At 50.2% G+C, this 7,686-nt stretch overlaps 1 long non-coding RNA gene across 1 annotated transcript; it reads left to right on the forward strand.

The window, feature by feature from the left end:
* Positions 1-410: 410 nt before the first annotated feature.
* Positions 411-2,711, forward strand: LOC125752176 (uncharacterized). The gene is made up of 2 exons (XR_007401032.1): positions 411-608; positions 2,331-2,711. It is a non-coding gene; the product is annotated as an uncharacterized LOC125752176 (long non-coding RNA).
* Positions 2,712-7,686: the final 4,975 nt, after the last annotated feature.

The raw sequence follows: 7,686 nt of genomic DNA on the forward strand, positions 1-7,686 counted from the left end.
TTTTTTTAAGATTTTATTTATTTATTCATGAGAGACAGAGAGAGAGAGGCAGAGACACAGGGAGAGAGAGAAGCAGGCTCCATGCACCGGGAGCCCGACGTGGGACTCGATCCTGGGACTCCGGGATCAGGCCCCAGGCTGAAGGCGGCGCTAAACCGCGGCGCCTCCCGGGCTGCGCCTGCCCCTGTATTTCTAAAACAATCGTGTGTGTGTTGCAGGATACATGTACTTTCTTGTAACTTTTAAGAGTGTTATTTGCTTGAGCTCTCAGGGACTGCTTATAGCAAAGCAGAGATTTTAATAATTACACACTTAGCAAATAACCTCCCAGCCCTTCCTTCGGTTTGGGTCGGCGAGAAGCCAGCCCCCGCCCCCGCCCCCGCCCCCGCCCCCGAGCCGAGGGCGCCCCCTGCAGGGCGGTGTTTGCCGGAGCCTGCCTGCCCCTGCAGCTCCCGTAGGCGAGTTCGCAGGCGTCCCACACCGAAACCTGGGCCCTGCGCCTTCCCTGGGTTTCAGAGGAGACCCCCGTGCTCCTGGAGCCTGTCTTTCCCGTGATCCCGTCGGGGACCAGGGGAGAGCGCCGAGTCTCCGCAGTCGGGCCGCACGAGGTTGGTGCGCACGGGCCCCTGTCTTAGCCCCGGAGGTGATGAGGGAAAGGCCGCTCTCCCGGCGGTGGGGAGGATGAGAGCGGATATGGGAAGAGGCCATCCCGGCGCGGCTTGGGTTCCGGAATCAAGGGGACAGCGTTTGGGGGCGAGAGGGATGACAATCCAGGGGGGGCGGGGCCGGGGGCGGGGCCGGGGGGCAGCTCTTCCCGGGCGTGGCTGTGGCTGTGGTGATCGGGTAAGGCTCGCCTCCTCTGCACGTGCAGGGGCGGGGTGCGGGGTGCAGGGGCGGGGTGCGCGGGGCGGGGTGCGCGGCGGGCAGAGTCGTCTCGGGCTGTTGGGTCAGTGGGGGGCCGGCCGGCCGAGTGCGAGTCCGGGTCTGCCCGGCTCAGCGCTTGGGCTCCTTCCCCAGCTGGTCGCTGGTTAGCAAAGCGGCGCCAGCTCCCCGGGACTCTCAGCCGGGGCGGGAAGGAGGGGGGCGTCCTCCTCTCGGAGTCCTCCTCTGCCTTTTCTGCCCTGGGTCCCAGCCTGCAGCCAGGGGAGGGGGACTGGAGCGGCCACCCGGGACTGCTGGCAGACGCCCAGCCCCCTCCCCCGGACTCCCCGTTACCATCTCCCCTGCCCGGAGCCCACAGTGCTGTCCTTGCACAGTTAGAGGACAGGGTGGCTGGGGGACAGGCATGCGCCGCGTGCACAGCTCACTGGGCTGGCGCGAGCCTTACCTCGTTCGCTCTGCACCGAGCTAGTAAAAGCCACAGTGAATGACATTTGAGGCTCAGATCCGCATGCGTGTGAAATGTATCCACTTGGCCCCCCCTTTACTGCTTACCTCTTGCCAGGCGCTGCGCTAAGCACTTTACAGCTATAATGCGGAGAAGCGTTTTGAATTATGTTATTTGTGATTTTTTTCCTTGCCTTCCCTTGGTTGTGACCTCCCTGACAAAAGCATTTATTATTGTTATTATTATTGCCTTGGTCTTGCTGGAATGCAAAGCTTTTTACTCCAGCTCAGAGCTGAGAGCCAGCAGGGTTGAAAACAAGAAGGATTTTGTAAACTTTTTTAAGTTCCCAGGCCCAGTAGACAAGCTCACAAACTTCTGGGGTGCCCAGCGTCTTTCCAGCAGTGGGGGCTAGGGAAACCAGAAAATAGGTTTTACTACTTTATTGACTAATACATGGAGCCTGAAAAAAGCCCAAAACCTTGTAAAAGGTTTACCTATGGGTGTTAGCCATTGTATCCTAAAAATTTACGTTATGGCTAGAAAATATTCCAGGGGCAAAGACCCACCCTGGGCTAGTTCCCCCACATGAGCCCGTGGGAAGGTCACATAACCTATTGAATGGCTTGTTGTGGGTCGATCCTGGGAAGCAGACGCTGAGATGGGGTTCTGGGCCCAGGAGTTTATAGGCTGGAAGATCAAAGAAAGGGGAGGAAGCAGGATTTGGCAGAGGGCACCACCCTTAGTTGGGGGGAGGTGGTACAAGCCTCTCAACAGCAGGCACAGTGAAGGTTGTGGTATGAGCCAAGTGCACGGTCTCTGGGAATATCAACCTTTTCAGGACACAGTGGCTGAAACTGACAGGTACTATTTCCATTTTTTTTAAGTTTATTTATTTAAGTAATCTCTCTAGTGAACGTGGGGCTCAAACTCACAACCTCGAGATCGAATCGCATGGTCTTCCAACTGAGCCAACCAAGCACCCCAATATTTCTGTTTCTTTCAGATGCTTCGTGTTATTCAAGAATGGAGTCGAACCTGTTTTATCAAATCATATAAGCTATTCTAGTTACGGTTTTCATCTTACAAAATGTTTCATATATTTTATTTGTGTTATAAAAAGGAATTGCTAGCACCAGATTAATTAGAGTTCAGCAGTATATACCTCAATAAAAGATGCTTCTGGGCAGTCAGGGTAGCTCAGTGGTTTAGCACCGCCTTCAGTCCAGGGCCTGATCCTGGAGACCTGGGATCAAGTCCCACGTCGGGCTCCCTGCATGGAGCCTGCTTCTCCCTCTGCCTGTGTCTCTGCCTCTCTCTTTCTCTCATGAATAAATAAATAAATAAATAATCTTAAAAAAAAAATAAATAAATAATCTTTAAAAAAGATGCTTCTTATGTTTAAGAATTGTTCATCAAAATTTGTATTTCTGGGGTGCCTGCATGGCTAAATCAGTTGAGCGTCCACCTTTGGCTCAGGTCATAATCCTGGGGTCTTGGGATCAAGTCCAGCATCGGGCTCCCTACTCAGCAGAGAGCCTGCTTCCCCCTCTCCCTCTGCCCACCCCGCCACCCCCACTCTGGGCTCTCATGAATAAATAAATAAAATCTTAAAAAATTTTTTTGTATTTCTGTTGTTTTGGTCAATTATGTACTCATTCTATTTGTGTTAACAATTCAGTTCTGAAGACACATTTAACACTTAGGATTTATGGTTGATAGGGAATAAAATAAACTTCAAAATTTCAGTCTAGGGATGCCTGGGTGGCTCAGCAAGTTGAGCACCTGCCTTCAGCCCAGCATGTGATCATGGAGTCCCAGGATTGAGTCCCACGTCAGGTTCCCTGCATGGAGCCTGCTTCTCCTCTGCCTGTGTCTCTGCCTCGTTCTATCTCTCGTGGATAAATAAATAAAATCTTTTAAAAAAAATTTCAGTCTATATACTTTTTTTGTTCTAGCTAAATATGATAAAGTGGTTGATAAAAGACTTTAAAGCCTAAGAATACATCCCCTTATAGCAAAAATATACAGAGGGTATGGAAATAGAAACATGAATTTAAGGAGAAAAAGTGGGGGGAGTAAAATTTCCAAATGTTGAAGAAGAGCTTGTTCATAGATTTAAAAACCTGAAGATAGTGGGTATGAAAGTGTTTCGATATTTATCTACTCATTTTATGTGTGTGGGTTTTTTTTTTTTTTTTTTTTTTTTTTTTTAGAGAGAGGGGGAGCATGGCGAGAGAGCAAGAGCAAAGGAGAGAGCAAAGGAGAGAGAGAGAGAATCTTACGCAGGCTTCATGCCCAGTGTGGAGTGGACTCATGGCTCAATCTCATGACCTGAGCAGAAATCAAGGGTCGGATATGTATTGGACTGAGCCACCCAGGTGTCTCATGATATTTAGAATTCACTGGGTACATTTAGGAGACTGATATTAACAATTTTTTATGTTAAATATTAGTATTTACAATAGGTGGGAAATTCTGTCCCTTGTAGAAATTTGAATATTTAGTGGCTATTTTAGATGTCATGTTAAAAATGTGTTAGAGGGTTCACACTGTTTGTTTGTTTATATGTATTTATTTATGAGAGAGCGTGAACACGCAAGCAGGGGGAGCAGTGGGCAGAGGGAGAGGGAGCAGCAGGCTCTACTGATCAGGAAGTCTGACATGGGGCTCTACCCCAGGCAGGACTCTGGGATCATGACCTGAGCTGAAGGCAGATGCTTAACTGACTGAGTCATCCAGGTGCTCCAAGTACACACCGATTCTAAAAATCTTTAGGGGCTATAGAAGTGGATCAGTCAGGATCATCAAGGTATGCTATAGTAAGAAATATTCCCAACAACTTCATGTCTTGGAACAACACCAATTTCTCACCCACACTAAACAGTGATTGTGGGTTGGTGGGGGGCTCTGTGTCATGGTGGGGTGACCTTGCTCCTGCCACAAATTGGCTACTCAACCACAGGGACAAGAAGTATAACCCTACTGCGTGCTGGAAGATGGAGGGCTGGAAAGACATGGTGAACAGCTTTAGCAATGTGTGTGTGTGTGTGTGTGTGTGTGTGTGTTTTAAATTTTTTTGAACAATTTTACTTTTATTATTTTTATTTTATTATTTTTAATATTTTATTTATTCATGAGAGACACACAGAAAGAAGCAGAGACATAGGCAGAGGGAGAAGCAGGCTCCCTGTGGGGAGCTTGATGTGGGACTTGATTCCAGGATCCTGGGATCACACCCTGAGCTGAAGGCAGATGCTCAATTGCTGAGCCACTCAGGCATCTCTATTACTATTTCTTTTTAAGTAATCTCTCTGCCACCCATGGAGTTTGAACTCACCACCCTGAGATCAAGAGTCACATGCGCTACCAACTCTGCCAGTCAGGTGCCTGAACAGCCTCACTTTGGAGACCAATGGGCCAGATTATAAAGTTTCTTCCAATATGAAGAGATTGAGTGATCCCTAAGGCCCTGGGCAGAAGGAACTATGGCAGAGGGTAGTCCAGGATGTCCCCCCCTCCTCCCCCACACAGAACAAGGGCAGGAAGAGCGAGGCAGAGCGAGGCATAGAGAGGACAGGGAGGTCAGAGGCACATGTTCCATTTGCTTTGTCTGCAGAGTGAAACCAGGATGGGGGAGCCCTGATAGACACATGCAGAGAGGAGCAGGAGAGCAGGAGCAGGTGTCTGAGTCCCTTCAGGCTGCTACGACAGAAAACCACAGACTGGGTGGTTTGTGAACAACAGAAATGTGTTTCTCACAGTTCCGGAAGCTGGAAGTCTAAGATTAGGGTGCCAGCATGTTTGGGTTCTGTCAAGAGCCTTCCCCCAGGCTGTAAACAGCAGTCCTCCTGCTGTGTCCTCACATGGCAGAGAGGGCAGGGGAGGAGCTCTCTCTGTCTCTTTGATAAGGACACTAGTCCCATCCACACTGGAAGTTAGAATTTCCTTTTTTTTTTTTTTTTAAGATTTATTTATTTATTACCTTAGAGGGAGTACAAGTGGGGGAGGGGCAGGAAGAGAGAATCCTAAGCAGACTCCCTACTGAGCTTGGAGCCTGACACAGGGCTTGATCCCACGACCCTGAGATCATTACCTGAGCTGAAATCAAGAGTTGGATGGTCAAACAACTGAGCCACCTAGGCACCCCAGAAGCTAGGACTTAAACATATGGTGGGGGGGAGGGCACTAAGATTCTGTCCCTAACACGCGCAGAAGGAAGCAGCTGGTAGATGAGCCTGAGACAAGATTCTGGCTCCCCATGGGCTGGAAGAGATATGCGGGAATCTAGAAGTTCCTACCTGCCTCATGGGGAGAACATGACAGGGGTGAGGGGGGCCAGTGGGCCACAGAACTCTAGGGTAGGGACAAGATGCATGGCCTTCATGGTCACAGGCAAATGGCTGGACCCAGACACTTGAGTAGTGTCAGATGGGACCAGTCACCCCCTAGTAGTCACATGTCCATAGCCAGACCAAACCAGACTGACCCCCCACCACTGCAGGGGTCAGCATGGACCTTCAGTGGGTTCCTGGCCCTTCTCCGGCAACTCTCACATGTACCCAGATGCCATTTCGGACAGGCACACACGGAGGGGACATGGTATCATTTCCATCGAATGACAGAAAGTTCATCTGAAAGAGATCATCGTTCAGGAGACTGTCAAACTATCCCTAGTTCAAAGTTGTACTTGGAAAGGGACACGGAACAGACAGTTTGGACCAGAGGAGACTGAGATGCTGAGCTAAAATCTTGACACCCCCCAACCCACCCTCCACCCCCATGACTTGGGAAGGAGATGCACTTGACCACAGTTATTTGTACATCGAAGCAGCGGTATGGACAGATCTCAACCTTCCTTTTTTTTTTTTTTTTTTAAAGATTTTATTTATTTATTCATGATAGCCACACAGAGAGAGACAGAGAGGCAGAGACACAGGCAGAGGGAGAAGCAGGCTCCATGCAGGGAGCCCGACGTGGGATTCGATCCTGGGTCTCCAGGATCGCGCCCCGGGCCAAAGGCAGGCGCCAAACCGCTGTGCCACCCAGGGATCCCAGATCTCAACCTTCCTGCACGCATATCCCACCAACACTCCTTAGGGTCGGTGCTGGTATTCACCCTCTTACAGAACTGAGAAAAGAGGCTTTGGGGGTTAGCCAGTTTCCCAAGGACATGTTGTTATTGGATCTGGAACTCTCCAGCTGCCCAGCCTGAGCATCTGCACGGCACTGCCCTCCCTCCCAATTTTTTAGTCTCTCAAGGAGAGCTGTGGCTGCAGCACATCAGAAAGGCAAGCTTTCCTACAAGGCCCCCAAAACGCTGCTTTCCAGACACGCTGCTGACGAATGTCAGAGGCCAAACGAAGGCCCCTTTGGGCAAAGCAGATGTTTTTTGCTGGCCTCAGCCTAATAACCAGGCTTGTGGCTGGATCAGCCTTTGGGATTCCTGATACAATTGCAAGATACACCGGTGTCGGCAAAACTCAGAAAACTTTGAAAAACGAAAACGGTTTATTACGAGTCCTGGAGGTTACACGGCATGCTTTGCAGGGCCACACCACAAGGTTACAGGTAGAGGGAGAACCTAGAGCTCTGCTTCTATTGAGATCAAGTATAGGGGCCTTGGCTTCTTGGGTTCACTCTTTGTTGGTGACTGTAAAACCCAAAAAGGGGAATTACAGCTCAGCTCAGGAAAAAAAAACCAACAACAAATGACCAAATCAAAGATCTGTACAACAAAGGAACTGCAGGGGTTACAGCCTGGCCCAGTACCTAGTCAGGAGGCTGGTAATGGGTTTGTTCAAGATAGCAGGCTTTGAAGTGCACGCGTAGGCAATCAAAAGCTCACACTGGGCACTTGCATTGCCATAAATAAATAAATAAATAAATTTAACACCCAACTACAGCGATGAGGCGGAGGAAGAGGTTTCCAGCCAAGGATCTCTGGGAGTAAGAACAATCCACGCTGTCCCGGGCGCTGTGGGCTCTGGATCAGCCTTGGACAGACCTGCTCTCTGGTGTCCTGAGAACCGGCCTACACAGGACAGAAAGCAGCGGCTGGCTGGCCACAAACTGGTTAATCAGATCACTTGCCTGTGCCCTTCCCCCGCTGGAGTCCAAAACCGCCCCCACTGTGCCCCTGAAGTGGAGGCAGCAGCCAAACAGGAGGCTTTTGAGGCTTGCCCCAGGCTGGGGTAACACTTTCTCGCCTCTGGCCACACTGTCTGCACCTCCACATGCTCTTCTGCTGTGACCAGAGGCTAAGTCACTGAGAGTGACAGGGCTCTGAGAAAGGTACATGGGAGTTAGATCCACTCACACCCTGCTAGGAGCAAGCCCAAGGTCCTGTGCGGCATTTTTAT

Source organism: Canis lupus, chromosome 11 (assembly GCF_003254725.2).
Source record: "Canis lupus dingo isolate Sandy chromosome 11, ASM325472v2, whole genome shotgun sequence".
Classification (NCBI taxonomy): Eukaryota; Metazoa; Chordata; class Mammalia; order Carnivora; family Canidae; genus Canis; species Canis lupus.